The sequence below is a fragment of the Thalassophryne amazonica genome, chromosome 6 (assembly GCF_902500255.1).
Source record: "Thalassophryne amazonica chromosome 6, fThaAma1.1, whole genome shotgun sequence".
NCBI classification, from domain to species: Eukaryota; Metazoa; Chordata; class Actinopteri; order Batrachoidiformes; family Batrachoididae; genus Thalassophryne; species Thalassophryne amazonica.
Window position 1 is genome coordinate 95288928 of NC_047108.1, and position 25448 is coordinate 95314375.

The 25448-nt window shown below is 40.7% G+C and overlaps 1 protein-coding gene and 2 long non-coding RNA genes across 4 annotated transcripts in view; 1 reads left to right on the plus strand and 2 right to left on the minus strand.

Moving 5' to 3' along the window:
* The window catches only part of LOC117512684 (acid-sensing ion channel 1-like), a 144118-nt gene that overhangs the window by 50666 nt on the left and 68004 nt on the right, over positions 1–25448 (minus strand). The window lies entirely within an intron of this gene.
* On the minus strand, positions 4776–23747 carry LOC117512688. Its single transcript, XR_004561358.1, has 3 exons — positions 23738–23747; positions 19889–19890; positions 4776–4882 (listed from the first exon to the last, which is right to left on the minus strand). It is a non-coding gene; the product is annotated as an uncharacterized LOC117512688 (long non-coding RNA).
* LOC117512687 lies at positions 4876–19421 on the plus strand. Its single transcript, XR_004561357.1, has 3 exons — positions 4876–5045; positions 15449–15454; positions 19409–19421. It is a non-coding gene; the product is annotated as an uncharacterized LOC117512687 (long non-coding RNA).

Sequence of the window (25448 nt, forward strand, 5' to 3'; positions counted from 1 at the left end):
GTGTTTGTCCTGGATCAATACTAAGATCCGGTGTCGCAGATCGAACAGTCCACCTCTAAAAATTGGTCCTCCCTGCCTCCACTGTGCATGTGTCATTTCGGAGCTCAGCAGCTCATCTGAGACTGACTCTCTTCACTCAAAGCAATCAAATGGATTAATGGGATTATTAACCATCAGATGACAACGTAAAACCTCTTAAATCATTCTAAAGTCACTTTTAAGCAGAAACTAGGCCGTTTTAAGCAGAAACGAGGCAATAATCTGTGACGCTTTGAAATGACGGAGGCGCAGTGAACGCAAAAGCTAGCTGTGGCGCTCTCATTGCTTCCTCCAGCTTTTATGATGAAATAATGCTGAATTTATGTGGAAACGATTGTTGTACAAAAGCTTCTGATATCTGTCGCTGAGATAGATGATGACTGGAGTGCAGTTTTAAACAGAAACAAGGTGATAACCGCGACTGATGACGCATGCGCAGTGAAGGTAGGGCGGAGTGATTTTTTAGGGGGGACCATTCGATCTGCGACACCGGATCTTAGTATTGATCTAGGACAAACACACACCCAGAGACACTAACTAAGAAGGACATCTATTCCAAGCACTTTGTTGGTGAAGCTGGGCCAATATTGAGCATCTGGAGTTCCGGACATTATTCCAGCCACGTTTCTCCCTAAGCAAGTAAGACATGTTTCGCACGGGGCAGATGCTACATGTCTGATGAAGGGCGCTTGCCCGAAACGTTACATTTATTTTTTTGTTAAATAAAAATTTTTCTGTCTGGGAGCGCTGTGCCTGTGCGGCTCATTTGGTTTTTCACTGTGATATGTTTTTGGTCCTGCACGCCTCTTTAGGTGCTTTTGATGTGCGTGTCTCCATTGCATTGCCAAATCTCATACCGGCCCATGCCTACCAAAAAGACGACCTACGGCCTGACACTGCGTCCAGCCATCCTTGTTTTCTGCACTTCTGACGGGTTCCTTAATTGTGCACAGAAATGTTGTTGCCATGGAGGGTAGACATCATATGAAGACCAGAGGAGCATAATAAGTCCCTGCTGCTACCTTAAACAGGTGTGTCCCTGTCAGCTGGAGGACACCGAAAACGCACACGACAAGTTCTCAGCTTCAGCTGTCCTCCACTTATCAGCAGAAAAACACCGACCAGCAGAGAACAAACACAGAAAGAAAAGCTTGTTTATTCTTCAGCTGTCACTTGTGGCGGCACGCTGCCATGACTGATGTCCTTGATTTCAGCTGGCCGTTTAAACATCAGCCCGTAAGTGGTAATGCTTGTTTTTACCTGACGTCACGGCGTACCGCTGTGAGTGATGACTTTAATTTCATTTTGTTATATAAAGAGGAGCTTCACATCATATTTATTGTGCACGTGTGGGAGGTAAACGTGTGGGAGTTTCATCAACAGCCTTCCTCCGCCTGCTTCCTTCTCACTGTATTTCACCCTGATGAATAAATCTCCAAATGAAGATGATGACATGTAGTTCCAAACAGTATCAAAAATTTACAACGGTGTGGTTCACTGCCGTTGTCAGAAGCTGGAAATTCCAGACAGATGTCACTCTTCTCAGCAACAACAACCACATCGATACAAAAAGATTCAAAAACAACAACTATGACCGAGCAAACGATCACAATCAATGAACAAATACAACACCCAACATGAAGCAGCCGCCACTTTGAAAGTAACCTATTAGAACAAAATAAATCAGCATTCCGCATCTCGTTCAACAATCCCTTCTATAGATACCATACTGGTCCTAGCACTAAAATGGATGATTATAATAGTTTATGGGCTTCAAAAACCTAAGCTACAGGGACTTCTATCTTTTCCATTAATTCAAAAGTGCAAAGCATGTTGCTCGATCCTGTAGAAATGGAAACAATCCTGTAGAATGTGGATTTGTTGTTTCTAGACTATTTTTACCCAAGACCAACAAATATGGCCATCACGTATTGCAAAGAGTTTTTGTCCGTCCCTCCGTCTGTACGTCTGTCTTTGCTCAGCATAAGGCCAGTCCTTTTGCTGCCAGAGTCTTCAAATTCACAGGGAACATTTTTGGGACACAGACCCTGGACAAGTTCAAAGTTGGCTAACTTTGATATATTTTAAGAGGTTAAAAAGTCACATGCTGTTTCTATTTTATGGTATTATCTCGCGGATGTTAGCTAGGTGACATCACTTCCTGGTATCTGTAGCTGCTAACTTCGCTTCGTGTTTGGCTAAATATAAAACCTTTGTCATATATTATGTAAAAGCTAGGGAGAAATAAACACTTCTAAAACTGAAAATGCTGTTTTTGTAACCTGATAACACGTCTGGAAGGATTTACAAGACATTTCATGGAAGTCAGCATGCACGCTTCCACTAACTCAAAGCTAACTTCCGTTCTTGTCTAAAGCTCATGTACACATACATGCATGCCCTCTTGCACATGCCGTAAAAATGTATATATTGTTTATGATTGATTGATTGATTGATAGAGGGGCTTTAATGAACACATACAAATTGTACGTAAGACAATAGGATCTTGCTGTGTAACCCGATTTTTGTTCCTGGCAAATAAGTGTCTTTTTCCAACTACATTTATTGCAAAACAACAGAAAAAGCCCATTTTTCATGCCAAACTTTGTTTTTTTGGGGGGGCTGCACAGCAATTTTATCCCCTCAAAACAGCTATTTTTGACAATTTTCTGACTTTTTCACAGTAAAACTAAAATACAGAACATAACTGCAGCAAGGTTTATTTTCAAACATTTGAAAACAATTTTACAAAGTTAAAAATGAACAGTTTTCCTTGATTTGTGAATGTGCAATGAATCACTTTCCCTTATCAGACCCCAAATGTAGTCCCCCATCATGTTTTCATTGTAAGATCCCTGATATCTGTGTTCAAAGTCCATTATGTCTTGGTGGAAGTGCTCCCCATGTTCTTCTGAGTATACCCCCATGTTGTCCTTGAAGTTGTCAAGGTGAGCATCCAGAATCCACATTCTTCAGTGACATCCTATAGCCCATTTGGCCATAGTTTCTCACCAAAGTCTCAACCAGTTCCACATAATGTCAGCCTTGTGGTTGCCCAGAAACCCATGGACAACATCAACAAAACTTTTCCATGCCTCCTGTTCCTTTTCTGTCACTTTCTTTGGAAATTCAGGGCACACTATGAGGTTTTTGACTTGTGGTCCAATGAAAACACGAGCTTTCATTTTTGCCTCTGACAGCTTTGGGAAAGAGTCTTGAAGATACTTGAATGCTGCAGACTCTTTGTCAAGCGCTGTGACAAATTGTTTCATGAGACGCAGTTTGATGTGCAGAGGAGGGAACAAAACCTTGTGAGGATCCACCAATGGCTCATGTTTAATGTTACGGCTTCCATCTGAGAATTCAGTCCTTTCAGGCCATTGCTTCTGGTGATAATGTGCTGCCTTGTCTCTACTGTCCCAAAGGCAGAGAAAACAGGGAAACTTGGTGAAACCTTCCTGGAGTCCCATCAAAAATGCCACCATTTTGAAGTCCCCAATGACCTCCCATCCATACTCATCATAGTTCAAAGGTTCCAGCAGATATTTGACACTGTTGTAATCCTCCTTGAGATGCACTGAATGAGCCAAAGGAAGTGATGGATACTTGTTCCCATTTCAGGCTTCTGAATGAGCTATCAATGAAGAGTCTCCTCTCATTTGGATTACATGCCATTTCAATTGCACTGAACAGTCCTGAAATGTCACAACAATAGCACAAACTCTCTTCCTTGGCAAAGAAGCTAGAGAAAAGTTGGTGACGTTTTCTTTGGCTTGTTGCTTGCACACTTTCATCCAACAAGTCCCACTCCTTCAGCCTTGAGATCAAAAGCTCAGCATTTGACTTTGTCAAACCAAGATCTCTGATGAGGTCATTCAGATCTCCTTGACTTGGGAAATAAGGATTCCTCTCACAAACTATCTGTAATGTCACAGTCCACTTCACTGTTCTCCCCATCCTCTGATTCAGTGCTTTCTTCTTCTGATGGTTGTTTTCTTTCTGGAGGTGAAGGTACAGGAAGCTCAGCACTATGTGGCACTGGTGCAATGGAAGATGGAATGTCAGGATAAGGAATAGCAGGTGCATTCTTCCCACTTCGGCGTTTGGAAGGATCCACCATGCAGAAGTAGCAGTTGGTTGAGTGGTCAGTGGGTTCACGCCATATTCTTGGAACAGCAAACTTCATTGCTCTCTTTTCCCCTCTGTACCATCCTGCAAAAGGAGTGAAAATATTTGTTTAATGACTGACCATTCAATATTTACAATACAAGATTTTGGCTTTTTCAACAAAACATAACTTTCTCACCTTCAAGTGTTTTCTTGCAATATTCACAAGCGAAGTGAGGTGCCCAGTTCTTATCTTGGTCTCCAACTGGCATTCCAAAATAAGTTTTGTAGGCTTCACACATTTTGCTGGATGCTGTCACAGAAAACTTGTATGCTCTTTTCTTGATGAACTGGCCACAGATGTAGCAGAATTTATCTGGAGAATGATTGCAGCATCTTGATGCCATCTCTCTTCTTCTGGTGTATCTTCTCAAGTAGTCCAAGCTTGAATGAATGCTGGCCTATGAACCCCTGTTTAAATATTTGTCATGTAACACCCTAGAACTTTCTCAGTCTTTCATGATGAACTTGTTTGTCAACCATAAATTACTCTCATGTTCTTGAAAGTTCTGTATCTGTACAAATGAGGAAGGTTTTCATAAATATAATTACTTTGTCAACATTGTATTATGTTTGAAATGATGTTTGAACCCTTTTGACATGATCACAAAAAGAAAATATGATAACCACAACTCTGACAAATGGACTTAACTTTTCCAGAAATTAGTAGTGACCACTCAGTGAATGCAAACACTGGCTAATTTGCAATTTCATGGTCCTGACCACAAAACCAAAGTTTGGAGGTCAAGACCACTCTTTTCTCTTTTGATTGTTTGTGAAGAAATGGGAAATTATGGTTTTAACCCAGAAACAAGACAAAAGCGAAAATTTGTTACTTAGTGAACTGAAAATTATAAAGAAGAGCAATTATTTATTGAAAACATTTGAACGTTGATATCTGGTTTTAATGCCAGTAATTTCACTTTATTTATAGTGCACTGTAATACTGTTGTGACCTTGAAAAAAGCTTCATATTGAACAATGAAATGGACCATTTGTCGGTATAGATAAACCATTTGTTGTTTATATTTATTTACATTGCATTGCTGTGTCTAATAACATTACTGTGTGTTTTCATTACCAGTAATTTGGTTTTTGTTACACTCTACTAATTCAAGTCATTTGACCTGCTTTCAGGTCAGGTTTTTTTTTCCTTGCTGGAATTCTTTCTTCTTCCGCTGGATGGCGAGCCACCCAATCACCACTGAGGTAGGAATGTTCACTCTATTTTTTTTTTTTGTTTTTGTTTTTGTTTTTTTGTTTTTTTGTTGAACCAAGAACTGGATTTATGGACTGTGAAACTCCAGTGGGGAATATTTGGAACTCAACTGAAATACAAAGAAAAAACGATTTTGAAAAAAATCTTGAATGAATTGTATTTTGTTTTGGCTATAATATAGTAGTATAATCGTTCTGGTTTATAAATCATACCTTTTTATTCATAACATGAAATGATATGATGAAATTGTGTGTGTATCATACAACATATATATTTTCGTATGTATGGTATGAAATATACATATTATCCCCATACCTTATTAATTTATACATATGTAAACTCTATCATTATATAAGACTTATAATAGACATCTTCTTAAAATCACTCCTGTTGTCTGAGTTTTGTTCCCACACCTTGGCTCCGTGGCCGAACCTGTTTCTGCTAACTTTGTTACTCTGACGCAATCGGTTACATGCTAGGCGTAGCGTTACACAATGCTGATACAGCCGAGGGCATTTTAGCACTGCGTTATTTTAAAGATTCTGTGGAGTGTGCCTTTACATAGAAGCCTGGCTAGGCCAAAGTTTTAGTCTTCAAAGCAGTCTAATGTAAAAGAGTGTATCAAATTAGTCTTCTAAATGTGCCAAGAACACGTTTAAAAACCAGAGGAGACAGGGCCTTCTCTGTAGCTGCTCTCAAATTGTGCCTTCCTTTTAATATTAGAGCTGCGCCCTCCTTAAATGGTTTTAAGTCATCACTGAAGACCGATCTCTTTGCACAGGCCTTCATGACCTAGGTGGAGTTGCAGTTTTGTATTAAATTTTTATTGTATTTATTAGTGTTTGGATTTTGTATTTTTGTATTCTTTATGTTTTTTTATTCTGTACATGTGAAGGACTTTGGGCAGCTTTGCTTATTGTTAATGTGCTGTATAAATAAACTTGACTTGACTTACCTTAAAAGACGGACCACTGAGGCCTTTCAAACTCAGCTCAGCTACTTTGTTCTGCCTCCTCGCTGTCCTCCTGACCTTCTCCTACCTACTGAATGTCAGTCAGACCTCCTTGTAATTCTTTAATAGTCCACCGCAAAAATGTAAAACTCACCATCAGTTGTAACATCATGCTCATTACTAAGCCTGAACAACCACAGAAAATCCATCTTATATTACCATCTCTATGTTCTCATGCATGCTTATGTTTCAACTTACTCTTTTTTTAAGCACCAAAAAAGTGACAGATTTCTCCTTGCTGCTTGCTCATGTTTATGGAATGAAATCTAATCTGAGTTTAATAAAGTACTCGTACACTTGGAATAATGAAATTTCTTAACCTTCACTGCATGATTTATACATAAGGCCAAAATACGGCCATCGGGTACTGAGAAGACTTTGCGTCCCTCCGTCCATGTGTCTGTGCTCAGCATAAGTCCAGTCCTATTGCTGCCAGGGTCTTCAAATTCACATGGTGAATTCTTGGAACAAAGACCTTGGACAAGTTCAAAGACAGCTAACCTTGACCTATTTTAAGAGGTTAAAAAGATCACATTCTGTTTCATATTTTTATGCTCATATGGCCAAGGGTATTTTAGCATTGCATTATATTTAATATTTTTAATTACTTGAAAAGGTAAAATACCAGAATTTCTACATGAAAACCAAAAGGGTACCTGTTTAAAAGCTCATATCAAAAAGGCAAAAGACTAAACTAAGTTACTTTAGTCCTATAAGACCCTATAGGGCTATAATTTTTACATTAGTTATACGAGGTCTATTAGAAAAGTATCCGACCTTATTATTTTTTTCAAAAACCATATGGATTTGAATCACGTGTGATTACATCAGGCATGCTTGAACCCTCATGGGCATGCGAGAGTTTTTTCACGCCTGTCGGTTACGTCATTCGCCTGTGGGCAGGCTTTGAGTGAGGAGTCGCCCACCCTCTCGTTGTTTTTTTCATTGTTAGGAATGGCTCAGACACTGCTGCTTTGTTTGATCAAAATTTTTTTCAAAACTGTAAGGCACAACTGAGTGGACACCATTCGATAAATTCAGCTGGTTTTCGGTAAAAATTTTAACGGCTGATGAGAGATTTTGGTCTGGTAGTATCGCCGTAAGGACGGCCCACGGTGCCTGACGGCGATCTGCGCATCGAGGCGGCAGCGTCTCGCCGTTTCAAGTTGAAAACTTCCACATTTCAGGCTCTGTTGACCCAGTAAGTCGTCAGAGAACAGAGAACTTTCAGAAGAAGTCGGCATGAGGAGTTTATTCGGACATTCCATTGTTAACGGACATTTTGTAATGAAAGAACGTGCGGGCAGAGTCGCATGTCGGGCCGGACCCGACCGCGGGGGGTCATGACAGGAAAAACACCTCCGTTGGAAACCTTAACGGACAAGTTGGAACATGCCCAAGCTGTTAAACAATTTCTCAGTTACTCACTTGTTGAAAGCCATCAAAAGCCGCCTGAATTTTACAAATGGTTTTCAACACGGAGGTGTTTTTCCTGTCGCGGCGCACACATATTCACCGAGTCGTCACGGAAACGACTCGGCGAATTTGCGCGCACGTCTTTCATTACAAAATGTCCTTAAACAGTGGAATGTCCGCATAAACTCCTCATGCCGGCCTCTTCTGAATCTTCTCTGTTCTCTCACGACGTCCTGGGTCAACAGAGCCTTAAATTAGGATGATTTCAGCTTGAAACAGGCCGACGACGGCGCCTGGAAGCGCTACAGGACGTCCCGCTCCGTGGGAAGTCCTTACAGCGACAGAAACACCCCATAATCTCTCATCAGCCGTTAAACTTTTCACCGAAAACCAGCTTAATTTCTCGAATAGTGTCCACTCGGATATTCCTCACAGGTCCAGAAAAAAGTTTGATAAAGCAACGCGCGCCGTCTCGAGCAGTGTGTGAAACAAAGGAATTCAGCCGAGAGGGCGGGACCACATCTCACTCAAGGCCTGCCCACAGGGAAATGACGTCACCGACAAACACGCATGCGCACGAGGGTTCAAGCATGATTGGTGTAATCGCATGTCAATCAAATCCATATAGTTTTTTTTTTATAAAACTGCCGGTTAGTTTTATAAGATACCTCGTATGCATGCCCACTCCCCCATCAAAAACGTTCTACTGCCACCCCTGAAAGGAACTGGTGTAATAAAACCTGCATAGAAATATATTTGGGCCACTTTGTTTGGACAGTTTGAATGTGAACCATTTAATTAGGACCTAAACAGCGTTAATCCTCACAGACAGGAGTGCGGACTGGACATAAATAAAACCCTGACATCGGCACACTTTATACAACCCCTGGCAAAAATTATGGAATCACCGGCCTCGGAGGATGTTCATTCAGTTGTTTAATTTTGTAGAAAAAAAGCAGATCACAGACATGACACAAAACTAAAGTCATTTCAAATGGCAACTTTCTGGCTTTAAGAACACTATAAGAAATCAAGAAAAAAATTGTGGCAGTCAGTAACGGTTACTTTTTTAGACCAAGCAGAGGGAAAAAAAATATGGACTCACTCAATTCTGAGGAATAAATTATGGAATCACCCTATAAATTTTCATCCCCAAAACTAACACCTGCATCAAATCAGATCTGCTCATTAGTCTGCATCTAAAAAGGAGTGATCACACCTTGGAGAGCTGTTGCACCAAGTGGACTGACATGAATCATGGCTCCAACATGAGAGATGTCAATTGAAACAAAGGAGAAGATTATCAAACTCTTAAAAGAGGGTAAATCATCACGCAATGTTGCAAAAGATGTTGGTTGTTCACTGTCAGCTGGGTCTAAACTTCGGACCAAATACAACAACATGGGAAGGTTGTTAAAGGCAAACATACCGGTAGACCAAGGAAGACATCAAAGCGTCAAGACAGAAAACCTAAAGCAATATGTCTCAAAAATCACAAATGCACAACAAAACAAATGAGGAACGAATGGGAGGAAACTGGAGCCAACGTCTGTGACTGAAGTGTAAGAAACCACCTAAAGGAAATGGGATTTACATACAGAAAAGCTAAATGAAAGCCATCATTAACACCTAAACAGAAAAAACAAGGTTACAATGGGCTAAGGAAAAACAATCGTGGACTGTGGATGACTAGATGAAAGTCATATTCAGTGATCAAATCAAATCAAATCAATTTTATTTATATAGCGCCAAATCACAACAAACAGTTGCCCCAAGGCGCCTTATATTGTAAGGCAAGGCCATACAATAATTAAAACCCCAACGGTCAAAACGACCCCCGGTGAGCAAGCACTTGGCAACAGTGGGAAGGAAAAACTCCCTTTTAACAGGAAGAAACCTCCAGCAGAACCAGGCTCAGGGAGGGGCAGTCTTCTGCTGGGACTGGTTGGGGCTGAGGGAGAGAACCAGGAAAAAGACATGCTGTGGAGGGGAGCAGAGATCAATCACTAATGATTAAATGCAGAGTGGTGCTACAGAGCAAAAAGAGATAAGAGACACTCAGTGCATCATGGGAACCCCCCAGCAGTCAAGTCTATAGCAGCATAACTAAGGGATGGCTCAGGTCACCTGATCCAACCCTAACTATAAGCTTTAGCAAAAAGGAAAGTTTTAAGCCTAATCTTAAAAGTAGAGAGGGTGTCTGTCTCCCTGATCTGCAATTGGGAGCTGGTTTCCACAGAGAGGAGCCTGAAAGCCTGAAGGCTCTGCCTCCCATTCTACTCTTAAAACCGTAGGAACTACAAGTAAAGCTGCAGTCTGAGAGCGAAGCGCTCTATTGGGGTGATATGGTACTATGAGGTCCTAAGATAAGATGGGACCTGATTATTCAAAACCTTATAAGTAAGAAGAGAATTTAAATTCTATTCTAGAATAACAGGAAGCCAATGAAGAGAGGCCAATATGGGTGAGATATGCTCTCCTAGTCCCCTGTCAGCACTCTAGCTGCAGCATTTGAATTAACTGAAGGCTTTTCAGGGAACTTTTAGGACAACCTGATAATAATGAATTACAATAGTCCAGCCTAGAGGAATAAATGCATGAATTAGTTTTTCAGCATCACTCTGAGACAAGACCTTTCTAATTTTAGAGATATTGCACAAATGCAAAAAGCAGTTGTACATATTTGTTTAATATGCGCATTGAATGACAGATCCTGATCAAAATGACTCCAAGATTTCTCACAGTATTACTAGAGGTCAGCGTAATGCCATCCAGAGTAAGGATCTGGTTAGACACCATGTTTCTAAGATTTGTGGGGCGAAGTACAATAACTTCAGTTTTATCTGAGTTTAAAAGCAGGAAATTAGAGGTCATCCAAGTCTTTATGTCTGTAAGACAATCCTGCAGTTTAGCTAATTGGTGTGTGTCCTCTGGCTTCATGGATAGATAAAGCTGGGTATCATCTGCGTAACAATGAAAATTTAAGCAATGCCGTCTAACAATACTGCCTAAGGGAAACATGTATAAAGTGAATAAAATTGGTCCTAGCACAGAACCTTGTGGAACTCCATAATTAACCTTAGTCTGTGAAGAAGATTCCCCATTTACATGAACAAATTGTAATCTATTAGATAAATATGATTCAACCACCGCAGCGCAGTGCCTTTAATACCTATGGCATGCTCTAATCTCTGTAATAAATTTTATGGTCAACAGTATCAAAAGCAGCACTGAGGTCTAACAGAACAAGCACAGAGATGAGTCCACTGTCCGAGGCCATAAGAAGATCATTTGTAACCTTCACTAATGCTGTTCTGTACTATGATGAATTCTAAAACCTGACTGAACTCTTCAAATAGACCATTCCTCTGCAGATGATCAGTTAGTTGTTTTACAACTACCCTTTCAAGAATTTTTGAAGAGAAAAGGAAGGTTGGAGATTGGCCTATAATTAGCTAAGATAGCTGGGTCAAGTGATGGCTTTTTAAGTAATGGTTTAATTACTGCCACCTTAAAAGCCTGTGGTACATAGCCAACTAATAAGATAGATTGAACATATTTAGATCGAAGCTTAATTAATGGTAGGGCTTCCTTGAGCAGCCTGGTAGGAATGGGGTCTAATAGACATGTTGATGGTTTGGAGGAATAATAATGGAAAATAAACTCAGACAGAACAATCGGAGAGAAAGAGTCTAACCAAATACCGGCATCACTGAAAGCAGCCAAAGATACGATACGTCTTTGGGATCGTTATGAGTAATTTTTTCTCTAATAGTTAAAATTTTATTAGCAAAGAAAGTCATGAAGTCATTACTAGTTAAAGTTAAAGGAATACTCGGCTCAATAGAGCTCTGACTCTTTGTCAGCCTGGCTACAGTGCTGAAAAGAAACCTGGGGTTGTTCTTACTTTCTTCAATTAGTGATGAGTAGTAAGATGTCCTAGCTTTACAGAGGGCTTTTTTATAGAACAACAGACTCTTTTTCCAGGCTAAGTGAAGATCTTCTAAATTAGTGAGACACCATTTCCTCTCCAACTTACGGGTTATCTGCTTTAAGCTGCGAGTTTGTGAGTTATACCCACCGGAGTCAGGCACTTCTGATTAAAGCTCTCTTTTTCAGAGGAGCTACAGCATCCAAAATTGTCTTCAATGGGATGTAAAACTATTGACGAAGATACTCTATCTCACTTACAGGTTTAGGTAGCTACTCTGCACTGTGTTGGTATATCGGCATTAGAGAACATAAAGAAGGAATCATATCCTTAAACCTAGCTACAGCGCTTCTGAAAGACTTCTAGGTAATGAAACTTATTCCCCACTGCTGGGTAGTCCATCAGAGTAAATGTAAATGTTATTAAGAAATGCTCAGACAGAAGGGAGTTTTCAGGGAATACTGTAAGTCTTCCAATTTCCATACCATAAGTCAGAACAAAATCTAAGATATGATTAAAGTGGTGGGTGGACTCATTTACATTTTGAGCAAAGCCAATTGAGTCTAATAATAGATTAAATGCAGTGTTGAGGCTGTCATTCTCAGCATCTGTGTGGATGTTAAAATCGCCCACTATAATTATCTTATCTGAGCTAAGCACTAAGTCAGACAAAAGGTCTGAAATTCACAGAGAAACTCACAGGTAACGACCAGGTGGACGATAGATAATAACAAATAAAACTGGTTTTTGGGACTTCCAATTTGGATGGACAAGACTAAGAGTCAAGCTTTCAAATGAATTAAAGCTCTGTCTGGGTTTTGATTAATTAATAAGCTGGAATGGAAGATTGCTGCTAATCCTCCGACCTCGGCCCATGCTACGAGCGTTCTGGCAGTTAGTGTGACTCGGGGGTGTTGACTCATTTAAACTAACATATTCATCCTGCTGTAACCACGTTTCTGTAAGGCAGAATAAATCAATATGTTGATCAATTATTATATCATTTACTAACAGGGACTTAGAAGAGAGAGACCTAATGTTTAATAGACCACATTTAACTGTTTTAGTCTGTGGTGCAGTTGAAGGTGCTATATTATTTTTTCTTTTGAATTTTTATGCTTAAAAGATTTTTACTGGTTGTTGGTGGTCTGGGAGCAGGCACCGTCTCTACGGGGATGGGGTTAATGAGGGGATGGCAGGGGGAGGCGAAGCTGCAGAGAGGTGTGTAAGACTACAACTCTGTTCCCTGGTCCCAACCCTGGATAGTCACGGTTTGGAGATTTAAGAAAACTGGCCAGATTTCTAGAAATGAGAGCTGCTCCATCCAAGTGGGATGGATGCCGTCTCCCTAACAAGACCAGGTTTTCCCCCAAAAGCTTTGCCAATTATCTATGAAGCCCACCTCATTTTTTTGGACACCACTCAGACAGCAGCAATTCAGGGAAAACATGCGGCTAAACATGTCACTCCCGTCTAATTGGGGAGGGGCCCAGAGAAAACTACAGAGTCCGACATTGGTTTTCGCCAAAGTTACACACCGATTCAATGTTAATTTGTGTTAAATGAAGTGATGAATCTCGAATCTGCATTGGGCAAGGTGATGATGCTGGAACTTTTGTTTGGTACCGTTCCAATGAGATTTATAAAGATGACTGCCTGAAGAGAACATGTAAATTTCCACAGTCATTGATGATATGGGGCTGCATGTCAGGTAAAGGCACTGGGGAGATGGCTGTTATTACATCATCAATAAATGCACAAGTTTATGTTGATATTTTGGACACTTTTCTTATCCCATCAATTGAAAGGATGTTTGGGGATGATGAAATCATTTTTCAAGATGATAATGCATCGTGCCATAGAGCAAAAACTGTTGTGTGGGCTGCCAGAAGAGGAGGTATTGCTGGCCCACCACCAGAGGGCGCCCTGCCTGAAGTGCGGGCTTCAGGCACGAGAGGGCGCTGCCACCACGGACACAGCCGGGGGTGACAGCTGTCACTCATTATCTCATGACAGCTGTCACCCATCTACGCTTCATCATACTACTCCATAAAACCCGGACGTCATCTCCACCTCATTGCCGAGATATCATCTACCTGTGAAGGTAATTTCTCTGCTGACTTAAAACTAAATAATAGTCTGAACTCTTTTGCAGCCGTTTTCCTGTGGTGTGCCTTATCTGCTGGGTTGGCGTTTGGTGTGAACAGCGACGGCTTCGCTTCACACCGAAACCAGATAAGTGGTTAACAGGAGCTGCACGAGTGTGTGATTAGAGGTGGAGGTGACTTTCCACCTTCTGACTGTTTTTGTTACTGGATGTGCACACACCCACACCTCACTGTTTGTGCTCCTCACCAGCAGTACCAGATCCGACAGTCGGGGACGGTGATCACCTGGGAATTCAGGACTTGACGGCTCCAGTATTCACCAGGTTCGGTGGCGGTGGAAATCGTGTGGTTCCGGCTCTTCTCCGGACAGACGTCTTCTATCCTCGAGTCTGCCCACACGTCACCTTTGTGTATTGACTGCTATCAGATTCTGAGATTGTCTGTATAGTCGTTGTGCACATTCACAACATTAAATTGTTACCTTTTGGCTCATCTATTGACCGTTCATTTGCGCCCCCTGTTGTGGGTCCGTGTCACTACACTTTCCCCAACAAAAACTGTGAAAACATTCCTTGCAAAAAGACACATAGGGTCAATGTCATGGCCTGCAAATAGTCCGGATCTTAATCCAATTGAAATCTTTGGTGGAAGTTGAAGAAAATGGTCCATGACAAGGCTCCAACCTGCAAAGCTGATCTGGCAACAGCAATCAGAGAAAGTTGGAGCCAGATTGATGAAGAGTACTGTTTGTCACTCATTAAGTCCATGCCTCAGAGACTGCAAGCTGTTATAAAAGCCAGAGGTGGTGCAACAAAATACTAGTGATGTGTTGGAGCGTTCTTTTGTTTTTCATGATTCCATAATTTTTTCCTCAGAATTGAGTGAGTCCATATTTTTTTTCCCTCTGCTTGGTCTAAAAAAGTAACCGTTACTGACTGCCACAATTTTTTTTCCTGATTTCTTATAGTGTTTCTTAAAGCCAGGAAGTTGCCATTTGAAATGACTTTAGTTTTGTGTCATGTCTGTGATCTGCTTTTTTTCTACAAAATTAAACAACTGAATGAACATCCTCCGAGGCCGGTGATTCCATAATTTTTGCCAGGGGTTGTATCGTGAACCATGACTGCATGAATGTTAATTGTGAAAAATGTTTCTTTCACTGTCTGAAATGCCTTAAAACAAAATGTCTGCTTTCAGAAATGTTCAAAAGAAATGCAACAAAAATGCTGGCATGCAAATACAAGCAGAACTCGGCATAACACCGGCTTCTACATGGGCAATTCTTCAACCTTGTTCACATTACCACTCAAAATCAGATTTTTTAGCATATCCAGATTGCATCTAGCTTGATCTTTTTGGCAGTGTGGACAGTGAAAAACAACAAGATCTGATTTTTCCATTTTTCTGCTTTGTGCATGTTTCTATTTTGTGTTGTATGTGCAAATGTTGAAAGAAAACTCCAACCATTTTATTCTTTTCTGTTAAAGTCTGTCAATCTTGTAGCTGAAATTTCTTGTCTATCAGTTTACATTTCGTCTGGTTGTGACCCCCCGCAGGTGTTTGTGTACCAGTGTTACAGGTGCAAACGGCCCTGAATGCGGCCCTGCACAGTCTAACATCACGTCTCGTTCCTCTGTCTGTCTCTCAGCTCTGTTTGTCTTGTGTTCTGTAAAACACACGTCATAATGATAACCTTTCACCAGAGCGCAGCGCTGTGATGAGCCACGTCTCAAATCAACAAGCGCACAAATCCGCACATCAGCCGCTGAGCTCCTGCTACCCTGCAGACGTGTTGTTACTTTCCACTGGCACATTAAAAAGAACAGAGTGTGATGTTGCCTTCATTCAGTCTGCAGGCTCAGCACAGCCGCCGCTGGTTAACTGATTAGCTCAATAACTACAGTGGAAATGCCAGTCTGAGGTTGGCATAAAGGTGCAAACACACACCTAGGAAATACTAATCAGTTTCCCAGCCTGTCCCAAGAGGTTGTTGTTGCTCATCCATTGCCTCCTGCAGAGGCTTATCTGTGTAAATGTGTGCATCAAGCACATCCAGGGATTTTTTTTTTGTTGGGGAAGAAAGTGTGGGAAGGGGAGGGATATGCTATCACTGAATCACTTTCTGAATACTTTGCTTCATTTTAGTGTTTCAGCAAATAATAATTTTCATTGGTTCCTCCTGTTTTCTTTTGAGGTCACCACAGCGGAGCCGGTATGGATCCTCATGTTGATGATTTTGCGCCAGATGTCTTTCCTGAATCAATTCCAGATGTACAATGAGAATGACGCACAAGTGGACTTGTTTAAATTTTTTTGCTTAAGTTGTAAAATGGCATCAAAATAACTGAGCAGCCAAATCCAGATTCAAGCAGAAATTCCTTATTTCGAGATGTATTAATAAAATATCAATCAATCAATCAATCAATTTTTTTTATATAGCGCCAAATCACAACAAACAGTTGCCCCAAGGCGCTTTATATTGTAAGGCAAGGCCATACAATAATTATGTAAAACCCCAACGGTCAAAACGACCCCCTGTGAGCAAGCACTTGGCTACAGTGGGAAGGAAAAACTCCCTTTTAACAGGAAGAAACCTCCAGCAGAACCAGGCTCAGGGAGGGGCAGTCTTCTGCTGGGACTGGTTGGGGCTGAGGGAGAGAACCAGGAAAAAGACATGCTGTGGAGGGGAGCAGAGATCGATCACTAATGATTAAATGCAGAGTGGTGCATACAGAGCAAAAAGAGAAAGAAACAGTGCATCATGGGAACCCCCCAGCAGTCTACGTCTATAGCAGCATAACTAAGGGATGGTTCAGGGTCACCTGATCCAGCCCTAACTATAAGCTTTAGCAAAAAGGAAAGTTTTAAGCCTAATCTTAAAAGTAGAGAGGGTGTCTGTCTCCCTGATCTGAATTGGGAGCTGGTTCCACAGGAGAGGAGCCTGAAAGCTGAAGGCTCTGCCTCCCATTCTACTCTTACAAACCCTAGGAACTACAAGTAAGCCTGCAGTCTGAGAGCGAAGCGCTCTATTGGGGTGATATGGTACTACGAGGTCCCTAAGATAAGATGGGACCTGATTATTCAAAACCTTATAGTAAGAAGAAGAATTTTAAATTCTATTCTAGAATTAGCAGGAAGCCAATGAAGAGAGGCCAATATGGGTGAGATATGCTCTCTCCTTCTAGTCCCCGTCAGTACTCTAGCTGCAGCATTTTGAATTAACTGAAGGCTTTTTAGGGAACTTTTAGGACAACCTGATAATAATGAATTACAATAGTCCAGCCTAGAGGAAATAAATGCATGAATTAGTTTTTCAGCATCACTCTGAGACAAGACCTTTCTGATTTTAGAGATATTGCGTAAATGCAAAAAAGCAGTCTTACATATTTGTTTAATATGCTCTTTGAATGACATATCCTGATCAAAAATGACTCCAAGATTTCTCACAGTATTACTAGAGGTCAGGGTAATGCCATCCAGAGTAAGGATCTGGTTAGACACCATGTTTCTAAGATTTGTGGGGCCAAGTACAATAACTTCAGTTTTATCTGAGTTTAAAAGCAGGAAATTAGAGGTCATCCATGTCTTTATGTCTGTAAGACAATCCTGCAGTTTAGCTAATTGGTGTGTGTCCTCTGGCTTCATGGATAGATAAAGCTGGGTATCATCTGCGTAACAATGAAAATTTAAGCAATACCGTCTAATAATACTGCCTAAGGGAAGCATGTATAAAGTGAATAAAATTGGTCCTAGCACAGAACCTTGTGGAACTCCATAATTAACTTTAGTCTGTGAAGAAGATTCCCCATTTACATGAACAAATTGTAATCTATTAGACAAATATGATTCAAACCACCGCAGCGCAGTGCCTTTAATACCTATGGCATGCTCTAATCTCTGTAATAAAATATGGTCAACAGTATCAAAAGCAGCACTGAGGTCTAACAGAACAAGCACAGAGATGAGTCCACTGTCTGAGGCCATAAGAAGATCATTTGTAACCTTCACTAATGCTGTTTCTGTACTATGATGAATTCTAAAACCTGACTGAAACTCTTCAAATAGACCATTCCTCTGCAGATGATCAGTTAGCTGTTTTACAACTACCCTTTCAAGAATTTTTGAGAGAAAAGGAAGGTTGGAGATTGGCCTATAATTAGCTAAGATAGCTGGGTCAAGTGATGGCTTTTTAAGTAATGGTTTAATTACTGCCACCTTAAAAGCCTGTGGTACATAGCCAACTAACAAAGATAGACTGATCATATTTAAGATCGAAGCATTAAATAATGGTAGGGCTTCCTTGAGCAGCCTGGTAGGAATGGGGTCTAATAGACATGTTGATGGTTTGGATGAAGTAACTAATGAAAATAACTCAGACAGAACAATCGGAGAGAAAGAGTCTAACCAAATACCGGCATCACTGAAAGCAGCCAAAGATAACGATACATCTTTGGGATGGTTATAAGTAATTTTTTCTCTAATAGTTAAAATTTTAAGCTACGAGTTTGTGAGTTATACCACGGAGTCAGGCACTTCTGATTTAAAGCTCTCTTTTTTAGAGGAGCTACAGCGTCCAAATTTGTCTTCAATGAGGATGTAAAACTATTGACGAGATACTCTATCTCACTTACAGAGTTTAGGTAGCTACTCTGCACTGTGTTGGTATATGGCATTCGAGAACATAAAGAAGGAATCATATCCTTAAACCTAGTTACAGCGCTTTCTGAAAGACGTCTAGTGTAATGAAACTTATTCCCCACTGCTGGGTAGTCCATCAGAGTAAATGTAAATGTTATTAAGAAATGATCAGACAGAAGGGAGTTTTCAGGGAATACTGTTAAGTCTTCTATTTCCATACCATAAGTCAGAACAAGATCTAAGATATGATTAAAGTGGTGGGTGGACTCATTTACTTTTTGAGCAAAGCCAATAGAGTCTAATAATAGATTAAATGCAGTGTTGAGGCTGTCATTCTCAGCATCTGTGTGGATGTTAAAATCGCCCACTATAATTATCTTATCTGAGCTAAGCACTAAGTCAGACAAAAGGTCTGAACATTCACAGAGAAACTCACAGTAACGACCAGGTGGACGATAGATAATAACAAATAAAACTGGTTTTTGGGACTTCCAATTTGGATGGACAAGACTAAGAGTCAAGCTTTCAAATGAATTAAAGCTCTGTCTGGGTAAATGATTATGCACAAATGTAATTTGTGCATAATCATTTACGTTTTGTGGATCATAATGTGTCCAGACATTGCAAATGTTTTACAAATCTTTATGACTTTCTCAATTGCTCACAACTTTCTAAAATGCTAATTTTACTACAGATTACATCTATTTCAGACCCCAATTGGACATCCATCCAGTTTTTCTTTGTGCCAAAAATGTACACAATTGAACATTAAATATCGACAGTTGAATGCAGACAGAACTTTCATTAATGTCTAGATAAAAGTGTCAGTTTTGTGAAATAATTTTTTTTGTGTGTGTGTCATTTGGATTTTCTGTCAGTAGATTCTTGGACATTTTTGAAACGTATCATTTTTTTGAATCAACTGGGTTTTTTGATTCAAAAGGTCTGCATCACTATCTGCAGAATGCTTCAGTAGAGGTTTAAATCAGAAATCCACCCCCGCAGCTATACCTATGGCGCGTGCAGGATTTTTCTTCTGGTTTTACTTCTGACATAATAAAAGCAAACTTGTAACAGAGGCAGAATCAAATGGCAGACTCTTTCTGCATATCAAAATCACTCATTACGGCTGTATCGGAATAAAACATGCGGAGGGAACCTTCACTGTTTTCTAGCTCTCCTTCCTTTCTAGCACACCTCATTATAACGATCATTTCAAAATAACATGCCTCTCGCTCATTTTCTTTTCTTCCCTTCCCCCTCTTTCACTCTTTTGTCCTTGACTGCTTCAGAACAAGTTCATTTCTGCTGCAGGTGTCTGACACCTACGGTGACTACACTCCACGTCCCGTCACTACGACTGCTCCCGTCTGTCTCTTCTCATGTCTTCCTGCCCTGTGAACAGTTTTATGACCTGGTCACATGCCAGGCTCCCCCAGGCCCCGCTGGGCCCCACCTACTGTACCCACTCTTAGATTTTTACAAAGAAAAGCCAGCAGCTACCTCCTCCTTCTTCTGCCCGTGTGCACACCTACAGTCATGTTTACGCTCCTGCAGGATTCCGACGTTGTTTACATACAGTTGTATGCAAACGTTTGGGCACCCCTGATAATTTTCATGATTTTCATTTATAAATCATTGGTTGTCTGGATCAGAAATTTCAGTTAAATATATCATATAGCAGACGAACACACTGATATTTGAGAAGTGAAATGAAGTTTCAAGTATTTACAGAAAGTGTGCAATAATTCATTAAACAAAATTGGGCAAGTGCATAAATTTGGGCACCCTTATCATTTTATTGATTTGAATACATGTAGCACTAATTACTGTATCACAAAATTGATTTGGTAAGCTCATTGACCCTTGACCTCCTTACACAGGTGAATCCAATCATGAGAAAGGGTATTAAAGGTGGCCATTTGCAAATGTTTCTCCTCTTTGCAACTCTTCTAGTGAGTGGCAACATGGGAGCCTCTAAACAACTCTCAAATGACCTGAAAGCAAAGATTGCCCAAAATCATGGTTTAAGGGAAGGATATAAAAAGCTATCTCAGAGATTACAGCTGTCAGTTTCCACTGTGAGGAACATAGTGAGGAAATGGAAGACTTTGGTGATCGCTTCCTTTAGTACTAGTTAAGGGCCGAAGTGGCAGGCCAAGAAAAATCTCAGATAAGCTGAAGCGAAGGATGGGAAGAACAGTCAATGTCAACCCACAGACCTGCTTCAAAGACGTACAACATGATCTTGCAGCAGATAGTGTCTCTGTGCATCGTTCAACTATACAGCGCACTTTGCACAAAAAGATGCTGTATGATGCTGTAATGCAAAGGAAGCTGCATTACAGCATCTGTGTACATGCCACAAAGTCACTTGAGGTATGCTTGAGGTATGCTAATGCACATTTGGACAAGCCAGCTTCATTTTGGAATAAGGTGCTGTGGACTGATGAAACTAAAAATGAGTTATTTGGACATGACAAGGGGCAGTATATGCATGGCTGAAAATGAACACAGCATTCCAAGAAAATCACTTGCTACCTACAGTAAAATTTGGAGGTGGTTCCATCATGCTGTGTGGCCAGTGCAGGCACTGGGAATCTTCTTAAAGTAGAGGGTCACATGGATTCCAGTCGATATCAGCAGATTCTTGAGAACAATGTTCATGAATCAGTTGAAGTTGCGCTGGGGCTGGATCTTTCAACAAGACAATGACCCTAAACACTGCTCAAAATATACTAAGGCACTCATGCAGAGGAACAAGTACAACATTCTGGAATGGCCATCTCAGTCCTCAGACCTGAATATGAGGTCTGTCCGAAAAGTAACGGACCTTTTTATTTTTTTCAAAAACTATATGGATTTGAATCATGTGCACTTGCATCAGCCAAGCTTGAACCTTCGTGCGCATGCATGAGTTTTTTCACGCCTGTCGGTTGCGTCATTCACCTGTGAGCACGCCTTGTGGGAGGACTGGTCCAGCCCCCTCGACGGATTTTCATTGTTTAGAAATGGCTGAGTGACTGCCGCTTTGCTCCATGAAAATTTTTTTCAGAAATTGTTTGAGACAGCCAGATTGTGTATAACCCCTGTCATATTGTGATATATGGGTCATATTGGGCAAAATCCTTCATATCTATATTTTACAGTAAAATAAGCACAGCCCCGCCTGCACGATTCTGTCATAAGCTCAATATCTGTATGAATCACCTCGTTTTAGATTTGCATGTCAAGATGTCCACATGGGTGTGACACATCAGCATGGCCTGCAGGAGAGAACAACTCAAGTCAGAGAGGGTGTGGCCAGCACCAGCGCCTTCTCAATTAACCAACACAGGTCATTATTTTTAGAAGCCTGAAAATAGGAATTTTATTTTTGGTCACGATTATTTGGTCACCTCTTTTTCTCTGTTTGTTGGTTTGTTGACAGGATTATGCAAAAACTAATTAATTTGTTGGAGGGAGGGAGATATTGGCAAGAAGATCCCATTAAATTTTTTTTTTGCAGTTTCTGATCAAGATGCAAATCCTGACTTTAATCAATTATAATGCCAATCTTTGATCACGATTCCTTTACTCTGGATTACAGGATCAAAAATGCATTTTCAGCAATTAGGGTTAAAGACCATCATCAAAGATGAGTGAACAGGATCAATCTTATGAAATCAGGAGCATAGCTCTGCAAGTGGATCAAAGATCAGCTTCAGGTTTGAAGGTCAGTGACAGATATTAAGGTTTCTGAAATGGTTTCACAATAATGATCAAAGCTCTGGGATCAGGCTCAAACATTAGCCATTAGGATCAAAGTTCAGAGGTTTTGTTCAAAGAAAAGCTTCATGTTCAAAGGTTGGGGGCATACCTCAAAGTATAGCAGTTAGCATAGACAGTCAGCCATCAAGATCAAAGTACAGCAATGAGGTAAAAAAAATCAGGTTCATATTCAGAGGTCAGTGATAGAGATCAAAGTATAGTGGTCAGGATCGAAGCTCAACAACTGGAATGGAAGGTCAGGAGCACAATTAAAGATGAATGATCATAAACAAAGATCAGGAATAAGAATCAAAGGTGAGTGTTCAGGTTTCCATAGTTGCCCACATATGGCTGTACTTTGATCCAGACCTAAATAATGATTCGTTATAGTGGAGTAAATTTGGTTTGGGCTTAATTTAAGTTAAAGGGATCTGCGGGACCTTTTTGGAGGAATGTGCTCTGCTGAGTGCTCTTCTAGTTAAACATGCATGATCTCAGCATCTATGGTGTATTTTGGATATAATAATAATTATTATTATTTTTGTTTAATATACCTGGTGACCTATAATAATTTGCTTCAAAAAGAAAAAGGCACACGGTCTGTTTAGTGTCAGTGTAATGCTTAATGTATAATTAATATATGCACCAGCAACAGTTCTTCTATTTCTCATATTTATTCTTTTCCTCGGTGTCAGCCTCAGTGACACCTGTCAGCTTCTTACTGCATTTCATTAAAGCACTGATACTCTCTTCAGTAAGTCATTTTCATGGCTGCCTTTACACCAGATGAAACCATTTCCTCGTGATACACTGGGACATCCCAACCTTAAAAACCTATATGTCAGTGAGCTTTAGCAGGTATTTCAGGCAGGATAACGAGTTCTAATAGCAGCACCACCGTAAAACGCTGCTCTCCTCAACCTTTGTGTCACATCTGAATGAGGCCTCTGTCTCCGAGCCAAGCTCTGGAAACATACAATTAGCCTAATTTGGGCTCTGGCGAGTGCAGAGGAGCAGCACTCTGCATCAAACCTCCTCTGTCTCCTCTTTCTAAACTCCATCCAGCAGTGTGAGTCAGAAGCAGCCCTGTGCCAGACTGCCTCCAGCTCGCACACAACCCAGCCCTCAAGTCACCTGCAGTAATCCTCAGGATAAATAAACCATGTGCAGTCGTGCAGCCAACCCGGACTATTTTAAGCCCCGCTGTGCTTTTTTTTTTTGTTAAATTCCCAGTCCAAAATGCCTTCACAAAAAAAAAAAAAAAACGTTTCCCCCTCTCAGGCTTGGGCAAATAGAGCGTGTTGGAGCAGCATTACTGATCCGCCTAAAACCCGGCTGGAGACATGGAGATGCTTCGAGGCAGTCCGCACTTAAACAACACGGGCCACGATACCACAAACAGCTTCATTCAGGAATATTTAAGCAGGCGTTACAGTTAAAAAGCAACATTAAAAAACAATTAAGTGATTAGTATGTTAATGCACCACTGATGTCCTGATGATCACAGATGCTGAATCTGGTCAGTCATTCTCCTGAGCTGCACTTGACTTCAGCTCCCTGGTGACAAAACTGCACTCCTCCCTCCACCTTTTTTTTTTTGTTACCTGAACTTAATGATGTGCTAAATTTCCCTCTGCTTGCGCTATAAAAACACACTGCGGGTCAGTTTCTTCACTCTCAGGAGGCTGCATTCTCTAATGGATTAAAAGTAAAGTGTTACCTATGATAAAAAGAAAGGAGTTGAAGGCACTCGATCACTTTCTCCTGCTATCATTTCATTTGGGCTTCATACCTCTATTTGAGGTACATTCGTCTGATTTGTTTGCGGATGGCCATAGGGGACGGAAGCACTTTTTTAGCATTCCCTGTCTGAGGATGATTTTTGGATGGCAACTGCACAAAGAAAGGACTATAACCTTTCTGCTCTTGTTCTGCATGTTTGAAACCTCTTTGTTGTGCTTTGTTTATTTGATCTTGATCTTTTTTATTGTTAGTATGGCCTAAGCAGTTGGTCACGCCCAACCCCCGAGTCTAGTCTGCTTGAGGTTTCTTCCTCAAATTACACTCGAGGGTGTTTTTCTTACCACAGTTGTCTACGTGTATGCTCAGGGAGTTGGTAAAGTTAGAGCTTACCCTTGTGAAGTGCCTTGGAATGACTTATGTTGTGATTTGGCACTATATAAATACAGGTGAAGCCCGTTAACTCACACATGCGTAAGTCACTATTCTGCTTTACTCGTGGCCGATGTTTGGACCCTGAAAATTTAGACAACTGTATAATTTACTGTATTTATTTATTTATTTATTTTGGTGAACTTCATTAACTCATGGTTTCAGATAACTCACGGTCCAATTTTGTGGACCCCAACTCACGCAAGTTAACAGGGCTCACCCTGTAATTGAGGTGGCTGCTCCTTATCATTGAGAGCCATCTGGTAAGGATGTCCCTGAGAGGTGTTCCAGGCGTGTCCAGCTGGGAGGAGACCCTGGGGAAGACCCAGGACTAGGTGGAGAGATTATATCTCCACACTGGCCTGGGAACACCTTGGTAGCCACCAGTCAGAGGTGATTAATGTGGACCAGGAAAGGGAAGTTTGAGATCCCCTACTGGAGCTCTTGCCCCTGTGACCCGATCATGGATAAGCCATTGAAGATGTATTTATGTATGCATAAATAATTGAATTGAAATTGAATACAAACATTTCCCCAGCAAATTATCCTGAATTACCATCTTAGTAGCTTTTATGTGCCTGTTTTTCATACTGTTTTTGTTCTGTATGTTAGTCAGTGCAGTTCACATGTTTGTGGACCATAACAAGACCATGTGATGAGAGGTACAATCTTGTGCATATACACAAACTTGCAAAGAAGAAGGAAGATGGACTGTAGTGGTTGTAAAACATAGATTGAAAGGGCTATAAAAAAGTAAAAATATCCAAGATCGATTGTTAAGATACTACAGAAGCCATTCGATACCACTAGGGTAGCGTTTGGAGGGGAATATGAATGTGGGTATGCACTGAAGACGTTGCTGTAGCTTAGTAAACATTCAGATTATGCTGCCAAGATAATAGGTGTGTAAGTACACAATCGACTCTGGGTATATAGACCTTTGATTTATTTATTAGTTGTGGTTTTATAATATACAACAGGCGGTTTTCTAGCTGG